This window comes from Bidens hawaiensis, unplaced genomic scaffold (assembly GCF_021521415.1).
Source record: "Bidens hawaiensis isolate Kalapana, Puna unplaced genomic scaffold, B.hawaiensis_p1.1 tig00004658_1, whole genome shotgun sequence".
NCBI lineage: Eukaryota > Viridiplantae > Streptophyta > Magnoliopsida > Asterales > Asteraceae > Bidens > Bidens hawaiensis.
This window is the reverse complement of record NW_027491284.1, coordinates 1,317,952-1,341,718: the sequence shown is the minus strand read 5'-3', so window position 1 is coordinate 1,341,718 and position 23,767 is coordinate 1,317,952. Positions and strand designations below refer to the sequence as shown.

Sequence of the window (23,767 nt, the reverse complement as noted above, 5' to 3'; positions counted from 1 at the left end):
CAACTACATAAGGGATGAAGTTGAAAAGAGAAAGATATGTATTCATAAAGTTCATACCGATCAAAATATTGCGGACCCACTCACGAAGCTCCTCGATAGGCCAAAGCATGAGGGTCATGTTTGTGCATTAGGACTTCGGTATTCTAGTGAGTGGATTTAATCTGTATTTAGTGTTTGTAAAAGAGCGAATGTAATGGGTATCTCATGAAAATTAATTATGTTTAATTATTCAATGAGTTATGTTCTATATTTGCATGTTTAATCCATGAATGACTTATGTTGTTCTAAACGTCCGTAGTCGATCATGCTTGTGGGAACAAGTATGAAGGTAAGACTATTATGAACCCGGATTGGTTGATATTCATGTGATGAATATAAGGCATAGGTTTGCCACCAAGGTTCATAGATATTTGTGGGATACAAATATTGGACATGATCCGCTCTCAAGGATCACTGCATGGAGTTAGTGCAACTGATCATAAGTAATCCTTGAGTAAAGGCGAGTATCATTGTGTCCTTTGACCTGAGATGCATATTGGATCTGGTTCCTCATCAAGTCTGATAACTTGACTCTCTTCTTTGTTTTTCGGTAACACGATGACGTAAAAGAAAGAGCTCAGATATCATACGAGATGTCAACAAGGATGTATGCAGTCAAGATGGGATTTGTTCCTCTTATGTGTTGAGAGTTTAGATGTCTAAGGCCTGTTAAGTTAAATCATTGAGAGAATGATCACTCTGTGTCTCTTCGATTTGACAGGACATCTAGTAACAAAGGGATGTAGTGATAAGACTTACCTATGTCATATCAAGTATGGACTTGAAGGGGATGATGTTATTGAATGGCACTTAGTCAAACACACTAGGGGTGGTGACCTGTTGTTAGGCGGTATTCACCATTAGCATTAACTTCCTATGAGTCTCGTGCAAGTGGGAGATTGTTGGAATACCATATGCCCGAGACACATAATTAGGTTAATGCGGCTAGCCGTGTTTGATCCAAGTCGGGTCATACCCAATAACGAGTTAGACACACACCAATTATATATTTGTTAAGATAAGATCTATAAAACAAATACAGGACACGATACATTCAGAAAATCGGGTTTCTGAATATTTACTTGAAAGTGTTAAATAAATTAATTGGTTAATTTATTTATTCAAATAATTATTATTGGAATAATTATTTAACTATGTATTCTTTTATAAAATGGTTTATAAAAGATGGGGTGTTTATATATTTTATAAAATATAAAATAAAATAAAAAAAAAAAAAAAAAAAAGATATAATTGGGGCCGGTTTTGGGTGGGCCCCACACCCCAATGTATTGGTCAAATCTTGTCATGTATTTGGTATATAATGAGTATGTTTTACTTAACCATATACCAAACATCATGGATGGATGGATATGATGATAAAAGATAATGATCATAAATACTTTCAAGTAACCAAAAAACACCAACAACTCTTCCTATTTTTCTTTCAAGTTCACGGCCAAAAAGAGAAAAGGAAAGGGCTCGGGTTTTACGTGTTCAAGCTTCCTAGCATAGCTCGGTGTGTGTTGGAGGCTCGGGGTATATTCCGTTTGAGGGTTTTCCTTTGAAAGTCTAACATTCACATCATCATCTTCTTCAACCATCTACTAAACTCTTAAAGGGTTAAGAATGTAAGTATTTACTAGCTTGATAGTTTAGCTTTTCCGTATCATTTGATCCTTGCTTCGGGTTTCTAGTAAATAGATTATTGGTAATCTTATAACATGAATAAACTAGGTTATTCATGAACATATACATATATAAACATATGGATAGATATGTTTAGTTTGTAAATATCACGCTTCCGCCTTAATTGTGATTAGTTAAATGGTTAACTAAGCTTGTAAATTCCATAGAAACCCAACAGTACGTTCCTATCTTATCCGTTCTTTGTATTGTTATATCTTATCCGTAGCAATTTGATAATTGCATTTTAGCTACTTTTTATCAAGTACCTATTTTACTAGTACCAATATATCCAAATAATAAGATTGAATCTTATCCATAGCATTTTTAATCACTCCAAGATTATCTCTTTTGATATTCTCAATTGAATATCTAATGATTTCATCATAAACTTATTTCTGATCAAAGCCTAGGTATAATAAAATACCTAATTCGCTAAGATCGATGGCTCTGATACCAACCTGTCACACCCCACCCTGGGGCCTAGGCGTATGACCAATAGTTGGTACTTGTTTTGTAAATATATCAGAGTTATGTTCTTTTAGAGAAAGTCTTTTGAATAAGATATCATTATATTGAAATCTCGGGAATTTAATACCCGTTTTAAAATACCTGTCATTTTAAAATATGATTCTTCATAGTATTTTAAATAAAATATCTGAGCCATCAGATCACCTCTAATGACTATGCCCTCAATCTTCTTATCTGTCTTGCTTGTCTGTTCTAACCTTTACTGTTTCTCTGAAATGTGAGGAAAATACGTCAGCTATGTGCTGGTGAATAACGCTAACTCAACAAAAAGGTTTTCATAATTCATCATACATAATCATATACAAATCATCTTCGTAATGATACAACACCAATAGTGTTCAACGACTCAGTGGGTCTCAATCCTATCTCATCAGAACTAAAAATACCCATAGACCACATAATTGAACTTCACTCGCCCTAGAGACAGTCACTTGCCTCATGGTCATGTCTGTAGTGTGCCCACTACAGATGTGTAAGGATCCAAACACATGTATTTTAGCCTGAGTGTTTAGTTCTACCTTGTATCAAAATGTTTTTAGAGGATTTGAACCAACCCTCATGCAAATACTTTCATAAGTCTTTACATATGGATAACAGTCCATAGTTTATAAGAGTAAACATTTCACAAACATAGAGGATTCGTACCAATCCTCATATAAATCTTTTCTGACTCTTTATCTTCGGATAACCCTCCATAGTAAATCTTTAAAACAGTACATAGGTGTATTCACGTCCTAAAACATATAAAAAGGTTGGACGTATTAACCTTTATTCTTGATAAGTGTATCTTTCTGATTTGTGCATTCTTTCTATCTCAGACCTATAGTACGAGAACAACCTTTGTATAAATATCTAGATCAACAATCTTGCTTCAGACCTATAGTCTGTTTTGTATAGCTTAACCTTGACAATTCATTTCTTTCTATCTTTAGTCCATTTATCTATTCTTTAATCATATACTATGTTTTTTCTTCAGGAAGAAACATCCACATTGGGTTTCTTCTTCAAGAAGAAACTTTAATCTAATTATAACCTTTGCATACATTTCTTAATCACAAAGAAATATTAATTTATTCCTTACGTTTCTTAATCACTAAGAAACAATACTTTACTATGACCTTTACTTATGAAAAGGTATGTTATGCTTATTAGTAATCAAGGTTTGGGCTATACTCCCAACTATAGTCTAAGTTATTATAATAATAAAATAATAACTTAAGCAGAACCCCTACCTCATGCGGGTATTTTAATTGCCTAAGCTTTGCACGGGCAACACTTCTACTCCCTTATCACTTATTGAAACTTAAATCATCAAGACCTCGCTTCCATCTCCCTTAACACATCTACGGATTGTTAAAACTCTAGTTCTTGCATGAATTACGAGAAATCAGAGCCTCAGAATCTCAAAATGGTCGAGCACGCCTCCCAAGGTTATGTGTGTGAAAGTGAATGTGAATTTGGGATGAAAATGCGTCAAACCCGTAGCCCCCTTTTATAGGCAAAGTTTTGCCTACCGTCGCGTAGCGCGATGGGCCTCTCCATAGGCCATCGCGTAGCACGACGCCGCAATTCACAAGATCTTGCCACGTGGTTGATCCGGTTACATAACCGGGTCATCGCGTAGCGCGATACCCCCTTCCTTCTGGACCATCGAGTAGTGCGGCGCCCCTTTTTCTAAATTCCTGAGAAACACCATCGCGTAGCACGATGATCAATATGTTCTACCCGTCACGTAGCGCGATGGGTCTAGGAAACCAAAATTTTATTTTCAGCCCTTGGACTTTGTTAACTTGTCACGTCTTGGTCTATCTTCCACAGTTCAAAAATACTAAAGCGGCCCTAATGCGGTTCGCGGAGATGCGAGCGTGCGATGTGCCAAGTGCGCCATCAAAACGCCACATTACGCCCATCGCCCGAGTCTGCGTCCATGCCCGTGCGCGTCAGGTGCTTCGCACCCTCCGCTAGGACTAGTGAGAGTGGTTAGCCATACAAGAACATTACCATGGAAAACTCATTCCTTATAAAGTGTTTCTATTTCTTTCCCACTTTCCATGTAGGATGAAGTTTCCTTACTTATTTCATTGACATAAAAATTCTTTCTTTTCTTTATCTTACTTTTCCCATTACTTATCCCATAAATATTTTTGGTCCTTTTTCTTTATAAACTTGTCAAATTTGAACCAAAATTTTGTGGGAGTTACATCCTAGATGAAGTTCATTATTCTCGATAGTCGATTCATTCGGGATCCACCAAAATGTACCAAGACTAGAAGAGAGACTATTTGTGGCCAAATTTGAAGAATGTGGTAGTAGATTACGTAAGTAAGTGCTTAACTTGCTTGCAAGTCAAGGCAGAGCATTAGAAACCATATGGGAAATATGAAGCCATTAGAGGTACTAGAATGAAAATGGGAACACACCACCATGGATTTCGTAACTAAGCTACCGTGTACATCTAGAAACCATGATACCATATGGTGATTGTGGACCGTTTAACGAAGAGTGCTCACCTTATGCGTATATGAGAGGCTATCTCGTCAGAAATGTTAGCTAAAGTGTTCATTAATAAGGTTGTGGCAAAGCATGGAGTGACATTGTTGATCGTGTCTTATAGAGATACTCGCTTTATTTCCAGATTCTTGAAGAAGTTCCATGAAGCTACGGGAACAAGATAAAACATTAGTGTAGCGTATCATCCTCAAACAGATGGGCAATCTAAAAGGACTATCCAAATCCTTGAGGATATGCTGCGTGCTTGTGTGCTAGACTTTGGACGAAGTTGGGATGATCACCTACATCTTGCAGAATTTTTTTAGAACAATAGCTACCATTCGAGTATTGGTATGCCATCGTTTGAGATGTTGTATGGTAGACGTTGTAGAACTCCTGTATGTTCAGGAGATATTGGTTAGAAGGAGCCTGGAAGTTTAGAAGTCGTGCAAAAGCCTCTTCAAGGTTTGATTAGATTAAAGCAAGAATGAAAGCTGCACAAGATCGTCAAAAGTCATATGTTAATAAGCGGCTACGACCGATCAATTTTAACATTGGCGATAATGTGATGTTCAAGTCACGCCTTGGACGGGAGTTATCCGTTTCAAGAAAAGAGGAAAGTTAAGTCCAAGGTACACTAGACCGTTTAGAATTATAGATCGTGTGGGGGAAGTGGCTTATAATCTAGATTTACCGGAATAATCGGAAGGAATTCACTCTACCTTTCATGTTTCACACTTGAGAAAACTCTGGCTGATGACACATCACTCGTACCATTAGAAGATATCAAAGTTTATGAGCATTTGAACTACATTAAGCAACTGGTGGAGATAGTTGATAGAAAAGAGAAGCATATTCGTCGTAAGGTTATTCCCTTGGTTAAAGTGATATGGAAGCACCGCAAGAGATCAGATGCAACTTGGGAAGTTTAATAGGAGATGCGCAAGTTCTACCTGAATCTGTTTAGTGATAGTTAGGTTTCAGGGACGAAACCTCTTTTAAGGAGAGTAGACTTGTAACATCCTACTTTTGAAATTGTGAAAGACCTTTTTTTTTAATGGTGTGTAATTATTTAATTAAGTTAAGATGAGTGTAGGGCTTGAAAAAATAAGAGGGATTAGGGAATGGTTATGGGCCTTAAGGGCCATGGGCTTACACTTATCAGCACCTTAAACAACTCTAAAACCCTAACCCTTCATTTCCACCATCTTGCCTCCATACACACTCATACACACACACACACACAAACACTCTCCTTCCATTCCGGGTTCAAATCCGAGCAAAAGGAGAGTAGATTTCGAGTCCAACATCATCAAGCAATAAAAAAGCACATCTAGATCCACGTGTTGAATCAGATCTGAAGCAAGAACCAAACCAAAAAGGTATGTCTTAGTTAAAAGAGTGTGTATGTGACGTCGGTTAGCCAGAAACTTTGGTAGATAGACGAATTAGACTAAACTAGAAAGGAAAGGCGTAAACTTTGTGATAAACAAGTTATCGAATATGAGCAGGAACCAACAAGGTACCGTTCGAACCATGTGAAAACGTGTAGACGGGGTCGATATGGCCCAAAACTCGTTGAAATGGTGAAACAAGTCATAAGGAAGGGTTATCGATCGTGAAAGGAGGGTTGAAATGAGTAAAATGAATAGCAGTTGAGTTGTAGAAGGACAGAATCGCATCACATGGAAATGCTGTAACATTCGTCAAATTTCAAACTCGAAAGCACGACCCGTTTTAAAATTATGATTTTCACGAAAGATTATTATTACTCTTTTTTTTAACGTTCGTCAATTTTCCATGTTTGTGACTCGATTCATTTTCTTATTGAATGTAACTATATTTATCATCCTCCCAATAAAGCTATGGAAATTTTACGTTGTCAATTACTTTCGGATGTGACGTTCATTTTCAGTTTCAAAGTTAATAAAAAAAAGTGCGTCATTGTTAGATTTGTTTACTTTTGTTTTAAAATTTGTTATATATATATATATATAACAATAATAAAAAAAACCTTTATAAAAGCTGGCCAACTTTGTGAATTATAGATTAAATTGTAAAATAAAGGTGAGGGCCTTTTATGTCAACTAGTGAAACTTTAATTAAGGGGGTGTTTGGTACAGAGAATTGGGGGGTGAGAAATGGAAATGGAAACAATTCTCTTGTTTGTTTACGAAAGAAAGAGGTGAGAAATGAAAATAAACCATTTCCATTTCCCTGATTTCTTTTCTCTAAAAAAAGCGGAGAAATCATTTCTCTAGGGTTTCATTTCTCACTTCCATTCTCTTCCTTTTCACTTCTATCACCAGCTTCCTCCTTCAGAGCACCGCAACCCAAAACAAGGTATGGTTCAAATTTCCGATTAACAGATCCATAAGCATTCAATCTATATATAGCAGCTTCCTTTTCACTTTATTATTATTAATCGTACGAACTGGGTTTTGAGATGTTGAGTTCTGTGTAGTTTGTCTGTGCTTGCTGTATCAAGTTGGTTTTTCTTCCATCTGTGTGTACCCACCGCTTTCCCACAAAACCTTAATCATAATCAGAAATGCTCTTTTTCTCTCCCTCTATGTGCGATGTGATGGTCGCTTGTCGCCCCTGTTTGCCTACTGTTGTCGGGTTCAATTTCTGAACCCTAGGTGACGGTGGTGTGGTGGCCTGGTTAGGGTTTCTGATGTAAAGCCCCGTGACTGACGGCTGTGGGTCTTGTTTGCTGTTTGAGGGAATGAATTGATAAGTGGTACACATGTTTCTGATTACAGGTGTTGGATGCTAGGGATCCTCAAGGTACTAGATGTTATCATCTTGAGAAGCATTTAAAAGAGCATTGCAAACACAAACACATGATTTTACTGTTAAACAAGGTAACTGTGATCTATTTCTGTAACTAAGGTCTTTTTAACAAGGTAACCATGATCATTAAATTTTTTACTCGCATTTGTGCAGTGTGATTTGACCCCACCATGGGTCACAAAAGGATGGCTTAGGGTACTGTCTAAAGAATATCCTACTCTCGCGTTTCATGCCAGCATTACTAAGTCTTATGGCAAGGTATGCTAATTGTTATTAGTTACTCATATGTATATGCATGATTTCTGCCATTTTAGTTTCTGTTTGATGATCTTTTGTTAAATTGCTTACAAAATTCCCTTCTATCGGTGTTGAGACAATTTTCACGCTTAAAAGTGACAAGTAAGCTATATCGGTTGGATTTGTTGGGTACCCAAATGTTGGAAAGTCGTCAGTAATTAACACGTTGCGTACGAAAAATGTAAGTTCATTATTTCTTTTTTTTCTAAGCATGTGGAGGTCTTAACCGAACTTGATTATATTTTTTTGTTTTCTTTTATGAAGGTCTGTAAGGTTGCTCCAATTCCTGGAGAGACGAAAGTTTGGCAATATATAACACTTACAAAAAAGATATTCTTGATCGATTGTCCTGGTGTTGTTTATGGAAGCAGTGATACAGAAACTGATATTGTTTTAAAGGGCGTGGTATGTGAATTTTAACTTTTATCATAATAACAATTCACTTTCATTTCAAAGATTTTGCTTATGCTTAGTGTGTTATATTTGCAGGTTCGAGTCACGAATTTGCATGATGCCACAGAACACATTGGTGAAGTGTTGAACCGTGTCAAGAAAGAACACCTTGAAAGAGCATACAAGATAAAACAGTGGTATGCCTTATTTTTCTGATATATTTGTCTCATAAAGAAGTATTAGTATTTTTAGAATTGCAAATTCAATTTAAATTTTATCTGATTTTATGTCACAGGGAAGATGAGAATGACTTTCTGGTTCAGTTATGCAAATTAACAGGCAAACTTCTAAGGGTAACTTTTTCTCTCTATTCTCCAATGGGTTAAACATGTGAAAGTAATTTGCTTTATTCAAAATGAGTATTGTGATATATGTTTTATGTTTGAATATACAGGGCTGATTTGATGACTGCAGCAAAAATGGTTTTACATGATTGGCAGAGGGGTAAGATACCCTTTTTTGTTCCACCTTCAAAGCAAGACGGACCAGAAGAAGCTGATGTGGCGAAGGAAGATGTGGTGGTTGACGAAGATAAAGATTTAGCAGCAAAAAGAAGCATTGAAGACATTGTTTCCTCACAGCAGCTAAAAGATGTTCCTTTTCAAGAGGATCTGTTTACTGAGAATGAGCTAAAGGGGGATGCTTCAAATGAAGTTTGATCATAGGTTTCGGTTTTCTTGCATAGGTTTTTTTGGTAATTTTATCTGGTTTTAATGATCTGTTTTACTTTTTGGGCTATTTATGCACTGGCTGTTGTAACCAATTTATGCACCTTTGAGAGTGATACTTGACTAAAATTTTGTTTTATGTGTTAGAACAAGTTTATATTCAATTGAACTGTAACAAACAAATGCTCCTAAATAGTTTGATTATAAATTATTATTATAGAAGGATTTGTGGAATTAAGGGACTATGCTATACAGGCGTTTAATGTACATGTTTTTCCTGTCACATAAGTTGTTTCACTTGTATACGGGTGTTTAAAGTTGAGTATTTCTATGCAAATGGGCGTAATGATTCCCTTGTAAATGAGCGTTCGTCCTTGCTTGTCCTGGTAATAATAAAGTTGGTTCCTTCTAGCCTCACCCATAAAAAACATATAGAATAAACATAGAATAAATATATGACAACGTTGTCTCGCTATATTAAAAGCTCCACTATCCTCAAATGAAAGCATCTTCATGACATAATAGTTAATATGCTCTTCTGCGTGCCAGTGGTTAAAGAAAGTGAACCGCAAACCACTGCTTGCTGCTATGGAGAAAATGAAAGAAGGTAATTGGTATATTAATCAATGCATATTTTGGTTGGAATTTATGCATCTTTTTATATGTTTTTTATTTTTTAATAAATATTTGTTATGAAAAAAATACTTGTGCTAATGATAAAGTTGATATAATTCTCTGTTTATTTCCTATGTACCAAACAAGAGAAATGATTCTCAGCTATATTTCTCTACTTAAATCTCTGTACTACCAAACAGAACAGTCAATTCTCATTCTCCAGACCAATTCTCTTTCTCTGCAATTCCATTTCTCTATTTCATTTCTTTACAATTCCATTATCTGTACCAAACACCCCCTAAGTCTCGTCATCTTCATTCCTGTTTCCATTTTCAGTCCGGCGTCAGTTTTGCATTGTTTTGGCAAGCTTTAAAAACCAAATTAGTGATAAAAAAAGAAGCTGACAAATTAATTACCATCGGACTTGGAATCTTTTACCGAACATTTCACCACCACTTTTGAAGTTAAATCCCTGATTTTAGCACCAAATTAATCGACCGATAAAGACGTTATTTCCAAATTTATGAACCGCGTATACAATCGAATAAATACCGACTAATAACGCCGTATACGGACACAACGAGCTCGCCCTTTTGTTCTATCACTCAATCAGTTTTCTCTAAAGCCGCCGCCGCAAGATCTTTTCCGACGAGATACGCCGTTAGCGTTTTGAGCACTGGTCAAAGGTAAGCTTCATACTGATCGAATCTTTTTTTTTTATTACTCTCCGACAGAAAGCCCCAAGCTTTTGATTACAAAAGCGTTCGGCTTTTCTTCTTGTGATAAAGTTTATTATTATTATTATTATTATTATTATTATTTTGATTCTCCTTCGTCTGCAAGTATGAGTAGAGCACAGAACCCTCCCACTCTATTTTTATTATATTATTTTCATTACATTTTGAAATTGGATTACATAAACAATCATCATTACTTGGAAAGTGATTTAAACGTAAGGGTTATAACATTATTTTAAATACAAAACATTTTAATGTCGAAAGAGAATTAGATCCTAAACCGAAATAAAAATATAGGTTCCGCATCCTTTACTTCTCGCACAAGTACTCTTTTTATTGGCCTTGCTACTCTTCAAATACGTCGCCGCGTAACGCACGACTTTAATAACATCTGGAATCCCTGGCACATTATCAGGTAAGTAATTCACATCCTCCTTTTTACCGTTGAGAGAGCTTAATAACGATCTAGATCTTGTGATTACGACGATACTTATGTTGATTAGGTATACGATTATGTTCGTGATACATTAGTGTGTGTAATGTGTGTGTTGAGAGAACAAATAGGCAGAGTAACGAGAGGATTCACAGAATAATCAAAACTCCTACATTAGAATAGATTACATGGTATATATAGGGGAAGACTACATTCGTTAAGTTAACACTTAACGAATGTGTCATTCATTACATTAACATATACGAATGAACACTTCTTTCGTTAATACACTTAAAACATAACGAATAGCCCGCATTGGTTATCTTATTCGTTAATCAAGGTTAACAAATGAGCTTACATTTAATACGAACGTGTTACATTCGTTACAAGGTAACGAATGTAACTTACAATTAGAGCGAATGGCCTTTTAACCATATTTACATTATAACCCCTATACTTTAATCTATTACATTAATTGATAATAAAGACCGAGATGGACAAAACATGTATCAACAAACTCCCCCTCGTCTCGAGCTCTTTATACCTTATCTCTTGAACATCTTCATCTTCCAGTCAACGAAACTATGAATCTTGTATGCGTAACAGACTCTAACAACCTTCTGAAACTGCATAGCAAGCTCATAATCTCTTACATTATCAAATCTGATCTGACTTGTAAATAGCACATCGTTGTCAGACTTAGATAAGTTTACTAGCCACATTGGATCAATTACACGTATGGTCTTTGTGTTTGAACCGTGACCATATACTATTACTGCTTCACCTGTAATGTTGTCGTAGTACCAATAATTGAACGAGGTGAATAGACTCTGAGGAAATATCTTCATAGTAACCCTCTTCATAGTCTTCGGCGGCTTTACTTGTAAAATTAACTTTCTCCAGCCAGTGCGAGTGTCAATCTCATCGATGTACTTATGAGTAGGCACCTGAGGCTTGAAGAACTTGAAACCAAATCGGGTTTCATGCAATAACTGTTTATAAAACCAACTAGCCCATTTATCGTCCCCACGATTCACAAACGGTCGATTGGCTAGGGTTCTCACATCCCATCTAGGCATAGATAAGATATTGTGTGGGCGTTTAAAATAATAAATACCATGCTCCCACTTCACGATATATACCTTAAGCTCAGAATCGTACTGCCATGCCACCAAGTTTCCTTTCACGTCTTTTGCAGGCTTGTACTTCTTCATTTGGTATGCTGATGCTCGAGCTTTCTCAATTTTAACTTCTTCACGTTCATGATATTTGAAAGTCTCGATCATCTTGTTCATCTTTTCAACATTGTGTTCAAACATACCATCCAAAGCACGTTTCCGCTTTTTATCAGTAGTAGATACACGACTTGATTCAGCAGCTTTAAACTTATCTTTTTCATCTTGTAAACGACGTTCTGCCGCATCAAAGTGTTCGGTTGAGAAAAACGGAATACCCGAGTCATTGTTGTTGTCTGTGTAAAACTCAGGATATTCTTCAGCAGTAACGTCCTCAACCTCTACTTCTTCAAAATCAGGCACATTCCCATGAGGAATGCCTATATTAGCACTTTCTTCAATCTCCACATCTACATTCACACTCTTACTCAATTCCTCAACCTCATCTTCATTTAGATCCAGAAGCAAGGCAATTTGTTCTTTTGGTAATGAATGATCAACAAATTCACCTTCTTCGATCTCATCAGCATTCACCATACTGTATACCACCCTATCCATACCAACGAATAAAATCATATTAGCCTGAATAACATCAATCGGTTTGGCTCTTGTGTGGTCTTTGTATGGTACTAGCTGCATCTGACTAGCTTCAGCTTCACCACCAACACTAGAATCAGTCTTACCACCTGCCGACGGAGCAGAACTACCGCCCGGTTGCTGATCAACTCCACCACCTGCTCCATCCTTATCGTCTTCATTATTCTTCAGCTTCTTTAATTCATCTTCTTTACATGTTATTTGAAGAATAATCTCATCCTGTTTATCTAACCTCTCCCCCTGAGCAGCAACGAGGGCTCGAAGTTCCCTATTTTCACGTTGAGCAAATTGAAGATGCCTCAGCAAATTCCGTTGCACCAGCTCGTTTGCAGCTCTGTCTGCTTGAATTTGAGTCTGCTGTAAATGCAACAGATTCATCATATGAAACCATTGAGCATGAGGAGCCATGTGATAGAAATTAGGATGTATCGGTTGCGTTGGGCCCTGAGGTCGACTGAATGTCATAAAAGAATGCTCAGGCCTCGGCAACGGTGTTGGAGTAATAGGAGTAACAGGTGTAGTTGGTTGTGGTATGGGCACACGAGCCAATACTGTTTGCAAGATGTCTCCAAAATAAGGATCCGACCTCACAGTTGTAGCTAAAGTTAAAGTCAGAGGCATCGGAGAAGTAGGCATTAACACAGGAGTTGGAGAACGAGAAAACTCTGGCATTGTGGTAGGAGTTGGAATCGAGGAATACTTTGTGGAACAAGAGAAGCAGGAGAAGGAATCACCGGAGTAGAAACAGTAGTAGAAGGCACAAACGGTTGACTTGGTATCTCAATACCCGAACCTCGTCGAACACGTTGCTTCTTTGGCTGCTCACCCTTCTCAACCATCGGTTCTTTACCCTTACGTTTTCGCTGTTGCTCATAAGTTAGCTCGGCTTATGGTCCTGGACCACCATCACCGCCATCATCTCCACCATCACCACCTTCACGTTCTGAATATGAATCGTCATGAGTCCAACGATCATTAGGTGGCTCGACATAATCAATATTTGCCAGATGACCAATCAAACGCTTAAACTTTGGTCGATCTGCTATGCTTTGACCTCTGTATGATCTCAAACGTCGCATCGTGTCTTCAGTCATATGATCGAGCTTCATCACGTCTGCTTGATCTTTGTCCAAGTCCGGCACCAGATCATTAATCATCATTTGCAAAAATCTGGGATACATTAAGAACTTATGTCTGCTGGTGATGTTTTCCTTCAAATGATAATAAACCAATTCGGAGAAATTGAATGGTTTATTAAGAACAAGGGCAATAAACGCAGATTGAAGCATCACCCGGCATTCATCAAATCCACCCGTACGGCCACCGAGTCAATGAATCAATACATGAAGCAGATACTTGTATTGTTCACACAAGTTCGCTTTATTATACATAGATCTGCCCAAATCACCATTATATTTAACACGCCCAAATAACCCTCTAATCAATGCCCTATCAAACTCGCATCTGTCATCAATTGTGTCATTAAATCCCAGTGAGTCTCGAATAATACCAACATCAATCACTACCCGCTTATTCTGAATAACAGCTTCTATTTGATTTTCTACCTCATTAAATCTAGCAGTATTCCAGAATGCTTGTATAATCTTCTGATAAACAACAGTACGGGTAGAAATGCCTTTGTAGATTCTCAAGCGTGATAGAAAACTAATCATACCCCCGAATATCGAAGAGTCTTCAAAGTTCGGCTCTAGATAGCACAGATGTTATGGCTTTTGTTTCATGAAAGCATCACAGGATTCGGAATATTTTCACCTGCCATTTCTGTTGAAAACAAAACAGACATTAGTAAAATATTCAAATATAATCATTTGATTAACGAATGTCAATCTCATTCGTTAAAAGGTTTAAACGAATGAAACATTCGTTATACATTAAATTGGTACATTCGTTACAAGTAACGAATTACCCTTAATCATTAACTTATTCGTTAAAAATAACGAATCAAGTTCAACGAGTCAACTCAGATTCGTTATAATCCTTTAACGAATCAAATCTGATTCGTTATAAAATTAACTATCTATTCGTTACCTTAACGAATCAGATAGTTATTCGTTAACTAATCAACGAATCAGACTATGATTCGTTAAACTATTAACGAATCATACTTGATAACGAATCTGATTTGACCATTCGTTAAGTTAATAACGAATCAGTTTAACAATTGACACAATTGACTAAATCAAGTCAACCATTCAATTAATTTTGACTATTCAAGGTCAAAAACGACGAGTTTCAACTGTGAATCCTTTGAATTCCTAGCAATTTTCACAATTAAAACTCATGATGATAATCGAAAACATGTTTAAACCATCAATTACTGATCATTATTTCCAATTTTCATCAAAATATACGTTTTATAAATTGTTAACCGTTTGTTACATTAATCCATTAACAAACAACGAATTAACCTTAAACAACCGATAACATATCACCATTCTTCAATCATTAAACTCGTCTTTACCAGTAGAATACAGGTATAAGATTCGAAAAAAATTTGACAGAGTTTCTGTTAGGAGGTCGATGAAATAGTGGGAAGGAGAATGAAGAGTCATTCGTCTGATATTAGGATTATAAACCCAATAATTTCACGCGAATCGAGGTCATTCGTTCAAAATTTGAACTAACGAATGGCCTTATTCGTTAATTTTATATCCTGATTCGTTAATTTTTGAAACAAATAGGACTTTCATTCGTTAAAAGTTTTAACGAATCTTACATTATCTTCTCTTATTCGTTAACCTTTTAACGAATAAAGAAGTCATTCGTTAATTCTTAGCGAATGATACATTATAAATTCCATTCGTTAAATGTTTAAACGAATGACCTCCATTCGTTATGCACAACGGAAACGAATGTCTTTATAACGAATGAGAAACTCAATTATTATGATTAAATAACGAATGGCTTTACATTCGTTAAACATTTTAACGAATCACCAATTTATCCTTAACGAATGCGAAACAAATTCTCAATAAGGAATTAAATAACCATTAAAACCAATTAGGGTTTTAAATGAATTAATTAATTAATTAAATCCAAATTATGATTTAATTGCATACATTAAAAATACCCGATCAATCAAGGATCAGTAATGTTTAACTTAAACGGATTTTTACGTTAAAATATCAATTGATACCAACTGATAATACGTTAAGCACGATTAACTTAAAAGTTTTGGGGATCAATTCTTTTTCCTTTTCTTTTGAATTATTCGCCAGCTTGGTAAATCGAAACTAAAGCAGAAATGAAAAAGAAAGTAAAAATCTTTTTGGATTTTCAAAAATTTTCAATTAACAAATAAGAAAAAAATAGTAAACGAACTAAACTAATAAACGAACCAAAATTTCCGTCCATCACAGTTTTATTTTCAGTTTTTATTATGACTGGTGCTAAGTCGATTATTGGTATTGTTATCCACTTAAATCTTCGAAAAAATTTTATCAGAACTTTCAGTGATATGATTAATTGGTTCATTTAAGCAAAATTTACAACCATATTCAGTTCTAGTTTTGATTCAAACTTAATTTGATTTTCTCCAAATCACCCCAACTTGACTTAAACCTTAGAACCATTTTGATGAAAAATGATGATTTTTAAGTAATCATAATCCGTAGTCCCCACTACAAGATATACCCCCGTTATCAAGCAATACCCTAAGTTCCGTTCCTATGGATGAGTATGCACGATTTCATCTGTCGGTTTGCAGACATTGTGTCCCTTGTGGTCCGTTTCTTACTGGTATTAAGACGCGAGCAATGGGACAATGTATGACTTGCAGCGTGGTTTGATCAAGTATGTAATTCATTTTTGTACATAAAGTACTTTTTGCGATCAAGTTTAGAGACTTAAGCAGTTACACTGCGGGTTCGCTTTTATAAGCATTTTTAATATTCATCGAAATGAATACCAGATGTAAAACTGCATAAAGACCCAATGAAATCCGGAATATTAAGGCATCCCATCAATACAAGATTTAAGGTAACGAGACCATACATCGTTGAAGCGTTGACCACCAATTAGATACTTTTGCTTAAAAATTGGTTTTCAAACTGATTAGAAGACTTGAGTATGGCCGGATTATTACATTTCTGCCATCATCATCAAGACTTTTATAGAACTAATATCCCTTCTTTTCATCAAATTTATATTTATATCACTTACTAGTCCATACTTGTTTGTCAAAAGACCTACCAATACATCAATGCAATTAAGCACACAGTCTTTTACTTACTTTTTACTGGACTTAGGAGCAAATGACCAATGTACTATTATTTTCCCTTTTTGCTTCTAAACTCATTTCGAGGAGCATTTTTCAATGTTTTTGGATTTTTTTTAATATTTGAATGTTTTTGAAGTTTTTAATTTTCTCTATACAAACGAAAACACAATATTTTTGTATTTTTCTATTTTCCCCCCCTAAAAACAACAAAAATTGAAATAAAAAAATGATTTAACCAAGCTTTTGAATTTCTTTTAAAGTTTTTAAACCATTTATACCTAGCAGATATTGAAAACGTGTTTTGTCAAACGCCTTGGTATAAAGGTCAGCCTTTTGAAAATCCGTATGAATTTTATCGATTGATATTAATTTCTTTTCAAAAAAATCACGTATGAAGTGATAATGGATTTCAATATGTTTAGTTTTTGAATGGTGAACCGGATTTTTGGTGATAAAAATAGCAGCAGAATTTTCAATAAAGATGAGAGTAGTAAGAAACTTCAAACCGTAATCCCGCAAGTGTTGCTGGATCCAGAGAACCTGTGAACAGCAACTCGAGGCCGCCACATACTCCGCTTCGGCTGTTGAGGTTGAGACCGTTGTCTGCTTCTTACACTGCCAGGAAATAAGCCGGTTTACTAAAAATTGACATCCTGCTGTTGTAGATTTGAAGTTGATCTTGCATCCTCCATAGTCAGAATCAGTAAAAGCGGTGAGATCAAACTTATCGTCTTTGGGGTACCATAACCCGATGTCTGGATTTCCCCTCAGATAATGTAAGATACACTTTACTGCTGCCAGGTGAGTCACTCGGGGACTCGATTGGTACCTAGCACATAAACAAACAGCAAACATGATATCAGGTCGAGAGGCAGTCAAATACATAAGTGAACCGATCATAGCTTGATACAGGGTTGATCTACGGAATCTTCCAATTCGTCCGGTAATAAATTGTGACCCACGGGAAGAGGAGTTGAGGGAATTTTGCCGTCGGATATCTTGAATCGGCTCAAGACATCGTTCACATATTTTGTCTGATGGATAAAGATCCCGGTGTCGGACTGGTGAACTTGCAAACCCAAAAAGAAACTCATCTCTCCCATCGAACTCATCTCAAACTTAGTCTGCATCGTCTTCTCAAAGTCTTTACATAAGCTGTCATTTGTCGAACCGAAAATTATATCGTCCACGTAGATTTGGACGAGGAGCAGATCATCACCCACGTTCTTGTAGAATAATGTACAATCCATAGTTCCCCTCTTGAACCCACTTTCAATCAGATGGTCAGCCAACATGCTGTACTAGGCTCTCGGGGCCTGATGTAAACCATAAAGAGCCTTGTTTAATCGATAAACACGCTCGGGAAAGTCTGGATCCTCGAAACCAGGAGGCTGCTTAACGTACACTTCTTCATGAATAGCTCCTTTCAAGAACGCCGATTTCACATCCATTTGATAAACTTTAAAATTTTTGTAGGCTGCATAGGCAAGAAAAATTCGTATAGCCTCCGGTCGTGCTACCGGAGCATACACTTCAGTGTAATCTATGCCTTCTTGTTGATTATATCCAAGTACGACCAATCATGCCTTGTTTATCACGATTACCCCACGGTCGTCCTTTTTGCACTTAAAGACCTATTTAGTAGGAATCGCCTTCTTTACGCGATCGGGTTTTTCTATAAAGTCCCATACACCCAGTCGTACAAACTGTTGCAGCTCCTCCTACATAGCTTCAACCCATGACGGTTCCTTGAGTGCCATTGCGACACCTGATATGTGATAGGAAGCAGGTGTATTGTGCGATACTAAGGATACCCGAAGAGTGCAAATCCGCATAAGCACAAACTATCGAATCCTCAGTAGGAGATACATTATAATCAACTTGTTCATCACATACATTAGCTAATTGGAGTCTTGTACGAACCCCGTCATTCACATCACCAATTATCTAATCCTGTGGATGCTGTGAATGAATTCTTGAAGTAGGATTTATAGAAACAGATACGTTATCACCCAAATTGGTGATATTTTCCTCCACTGAGTTTAAGGAGACAGTCGGTGAATCATCACTGATTAGAATTGGCTCTGTATTCTCTGGAGCTTCATCTACCATTACAGATGATGAATCCACATAATCAGCATCATCGAAAGATTCAGAAACATCGTTCGTCATTTCTGATACGTTAGGAGAGTCATTTAGATCAACCGAGGAAAACCTTGGATTCGAAAGACACTGATCCTCCAAATACGATCTAGTGAGATCTTCAGGTACTTCATCAACTGTTGATGTAAACGAATTAAATAAGCGATCGTAATCAAACATCCAATCGGGCCCCGTACCAGTTGGTGGAGTAGTATAACTTTGACAATCAACGTGATACCATTCTTCCACACAACCTGAAGAAATATTCAAAATCCGCTTCTTCGGAGAGTTGTATCCCAAGAAATAACCCTCAAAAGCTTTCTTATCGAATTTCCAGCATCTCTCTTCAAAACAGTACATGGACACCCGAATGGCTCCATATACTTTAATTTTGGCTTACGATTATTCAGAAGCCCGTAAATCATCTTCTTGAGCTTCTTTACAGTTTGTACGCGATTTAGTGTGTAACATGCAGTTGTAACGTCCGTAAATTTCCGACAAAAGGCTTAATCCTGTAGGATTTCGTACACCTTTCGGGCTTGACCCGGTATCCTTCTGGGAGCTCCTTGCAACCCTCGTAAGCTTATCATACGTAAATTTTCTCGCAAGTTCACCCATTAATAAAGAGGAGGGGCCAGAATGTTAATTTGTTATTATATATTATATAAAAAAAATAAAACCTAACCCTAACTAGTGGTCCGATCAGCGCCCAAGACCCCCACCCCCCCTCTTCTCGATTTTTGTGCAAGACCAGCCTATTCCCGGCCATCCAAACTTCAATTCGAGGTCGGTATTAGATGTCTACAACTCTTTTTCACCTTAGTTCATCCTTATGGCGCGTTTATTCGTTGAAATTCAGTTGTTTTTAGGCTTGTAGGGTGGCTATCCAATTGAGCAATTCCGGGGCTGTTTTGATTGGGGTTTTTGCACCAAAATCTTACTAGGTATGTCACTTACATCATATTAAAATTTCGTGGCCATTGGAGGTGTTTAGGTCGGTTAATCGATTTTAGTTCGAAAACTAGGGTTTATCGGGTGTGGAATCGTCAATTGTTGAGTTTGATGCGTTAATCGATTGAATGACCAACCGAATCAGTTTGTACAGCCCTAGGGGGGTTTAAGGGCTGTGGGAAAATCATTTTTTTGGTACTCGGGGCTGATTAGGTTGGTGATTAGTTAATCGAGTCGGTTGTGCGCAAATTGTCGTTTAAACATTAAAGTGAGTGTTGTAAAAAGGAACCGTCGACCCTATCAACTCGGGGGACATAATTATGATGTTTGAAAGGATTAAGATGGGAATTTGATCCATTTGTGGCTGGTTTGTTTGACAATTGGTTTTTAAGATTTAGTACGCGCGTATTCGACTCGATTTGTATACCGACGGGTGAGTTGTGCATCATGGTTAGCCCTGACCATGATCGTAGGGTGGATTTGGTTAATTGAAAGGTTTTAGGGGCTGAGATAAAGTAATTGGGTATGGGTTGGGCCTCGGGCCAAGTTGTTGGGCCTCGGGCCAAAGTGTTGGGCTTGAACGGCCCATTAGGCAAGTGTGTTCTTACGGTCTAGTTTAGTGATGCGTTGTGTACAATTTACAGGCCCTTACTTATGAGTGTGCACTTAGGGATTTGGACTTGAACGGCCCATTAGGCAAGTGTGTTCTTACGGTCTAGTTTAGTGACGCGTTGTGTACAATTTACAGGCCCTTACTTATGAGTGTGCACTTAGGGATTTCCTAGCTCGTTGCAGGTGTTCGGTTGATTTCAGGTGAGTTTATGATGCCCTTTTTACTCTTTTTACTTTTGGGCTAGCATGCACACCGAAGTGTTTTCTTACTTGATGAAATGTTTTAAACAGATACATGTAGGCTTGCTAGTATATGGTAGGCCTTGGGATGTTAAATTATATATATATATACATTATTGTTTGGCCTCTATTTGGCGATGTTGTAGTCGTCTCGACTACTGAATGTTGCGTATGCCTACTTCGTGTTTGCATACGGATGGATGGTGATCTAGGCCGGGCCAAACTATACGATTCAGGTTCATAAATCCTGTGGCGGGCCCTGAAAAGCCCGTGAGGGGGGGAGGCTCATGTGGCATGATCATCATCGGATGTTACGTGTTTGGGTTGTACGCTTGCTCGACCATGAATGTTATACGTGGATGTTATATATATATATATATATTGTTATATATATAGGGATGTACTTAAAGGATGGTTATATATGTATATTTTGTATATTTACATATGTATGAGAATGTTTAGTCTTCGGTAATGATGACTTAATGAATGTACTCTTTTTATTTTTAAACTTTGGGCATGACTATCATAATTACCATTACTGACATTATTTATTTAAAACTTGAACTCACTCAGCTCAAGCTGAGTTTGTGTGCATGTTAGCGTGAGTTTCAGGTTAGGAAGAGGATGCTTACCGCTTGGACATGCTCGAGACTACTTGGACGTTTGAAGGCATAACTAGTCAGAGATTAATACGCAAACTGTTTTCTTTTCATTTATTACTTTAAACATTTAAATTTTTGGGAACTTGGTTTTAGTACTTGTGATTTTCCGCTGTTTATGTAACATCCAACTTTTTGTTAAATAATAAATGACGGAAAGTTTTGTTATTTATCTGTGTGTCGTTAAGTTAGTCGTGTGTTAAGTGTTTAGATAATATTTGGATTTGGAATTGTGAGTGGGTTGTGAGGCCCATAGCCCCTATATAGGCCAAACCTCTCCATTCTTTTCACCATTTTGTTAAACACACACACTCAAGAACACACACACTTTCTCTCTACATTCCGGATCCAAATCCGTGTAAAAAGTAGGAAGAATCTCGTGTGTACACATCATCAAACAACAAGAATCACGTCCAGATCTACGCATTGTCCGGATCTGAACTCGAACCCGAAGCAAAAGGTAGGCTTCGGTTTAAATGGTCAAGTTTTATGGTTAGAATCAGCGTGCAAACCGATAGACGGATAGATCGGGGTATATGATGGAAGAAAAACATGAACTTGATAAGTTGTAACCCCACAAGAATATTATATGGTAAAAATGTGATGTTCGGGCCTTATAAAACGCAAGTATGCAAAGTTGGTACAACATAAAACCCCTAAAAAGGGTAAAATAGGGTCCTAAGGAAGAGTCGCGAAGTAAAATGGCCATTAAATGGTAAAAACGAATAAAGGAAGGCATTTCGCTTCGCTCAGCCTTGAGAAGCGAAATAGGCATTTCGCTTCGCTCAGCCATGCGAAGCGAAACAGTTTCATGCGAAGCGAAACGCTTCCATGCGAAAAGAAACAGTTCCATGCGAAATTTTATAAAATTCATTTTTCTGATGCATTTTTGTTAAAGGACTGTTAATGAAAATAAAATTTTTCCGAGCCGAGCTGGCCGCTCAACCCCAGCCAGGGGCGCTGTCCCTTGGACCCTGCTAGGGGCTGCCGCCCCTATACCACGCTACCAGGAGCGCTGCCTCCGGACCCCCGTTGGTTTAGGGTGTCATTGACTCAGATATAAGAAGTAGTAGTAATGGATATTTGACACTCGTAATGCGTTATACTGTTAGCCGTGCATAGCTAAAGAAGGGCATTACTATTAACGGCGAGAGAAACCGACTTCAGGTGAGTTTCTAGCCCCTTTATCCGTTATGTTTTTAGGGCTGTGTGCATACTCCTTTGTGATAGTTGTTAATACATTTAACTTAAGTGGTAAGTGTATGATATGTGTATGTTATATGTTTGACTAAGTATTGAATCTTAATATGGAATGTTTATACGAATGAATATGTATATATACGTATATACATGACCAGAAGATATGTAAAGTATGCATGAATGAAAATGAATGGATGATCGAGTGACGTGACATGTATAGTTATTGGAGACAAAGGGACCATACCTTAAAAATATCTGAGACAGAAGGGACCAGACCCTGATAATATCTGAGACAGGAGGGACCAGACCTTAATAATATCTGAGACAGAAGGGACCAGACCCTAATAATATATGTGATGGTAGAGATAGAATAGCCGATGGTAAATTACAAGACCTTATGAAAGAAAGTAGTAAGCGTGTGTGCATGTATATAAAGTTTGTATGAAAGAAGTAAGAGTAAATAATGTATGAATACGTATCTTCGGATGCGTATGAGTAAGGATATGAATGTATTGTATGTTATATGATTAACTAGAACTCACTCATCGTAGCTGACTTTTAGTATGCACGCAGGCAAATAGATTGAGGCAGCTGGCTTGAGGAGGGACACATGGCATGAAAGGAAGAGACTGGCATCTACGAAGAAGTGTTATGACTGTTTTAATTAATGTTAATGGAAAGACAATTTGTTTGTTAAGACAAAAATGAATGTTTGTAATGTGATGTTTGAAGTTTTAAGTTATTCCGCGGAAGTTAAAATTAACTCTGAATTTAGAACTGTGTTTATGAGTAAATCCAACACCAAAGTAGGGTTACCGGGAATGGGGCCTTACAAGTTGGTATCAGAACATAAGTTCGAGAGAATAAGCGTCCTTCATGCTTAAACTCGGATGGAGAATGGGACCTAAGGAAGAAAAGAAAGAAGATGCCAGTCCAAGAATGCCATGTGTCTCCCAAGCAAGCTTATAAAAGCGATCCCCTTGTGTAAGTTGATCCTGTGAATAGTAGAGAATGAGTAAGAAAGCTAACATAATAACTAGATATAGAAATGCTTGTTATGCGACAATGTGAAATGTACGATTGTCTAATTGTTATAAGTAGAACCTAGCACAAGTGGACTCACAAAGGGAAGTGTAAAGGACATGGAGAGTAACGTGATAAGCTAATCACAACTGGCCACTGTTATTACCTGTTAGCCTTACTATCCTC

The 23,767-nt window shown here is 37.1% G+C and overlaps 1 pseudogene; it reads left to right on the top strand.

Annotated features, from left to right (window-relative positions):
• The window catches only part of LOC143627357 (nuclear/nucleolar GTPase 2-like), a 34,370-nt pseudogene extending 25,395 nt beyond the window's left edge, over positions 1-8,975 (top strand).
• The last annotated feature ends 14,792 nt before the right edge of the window (positions 8,976-23,767 follow it).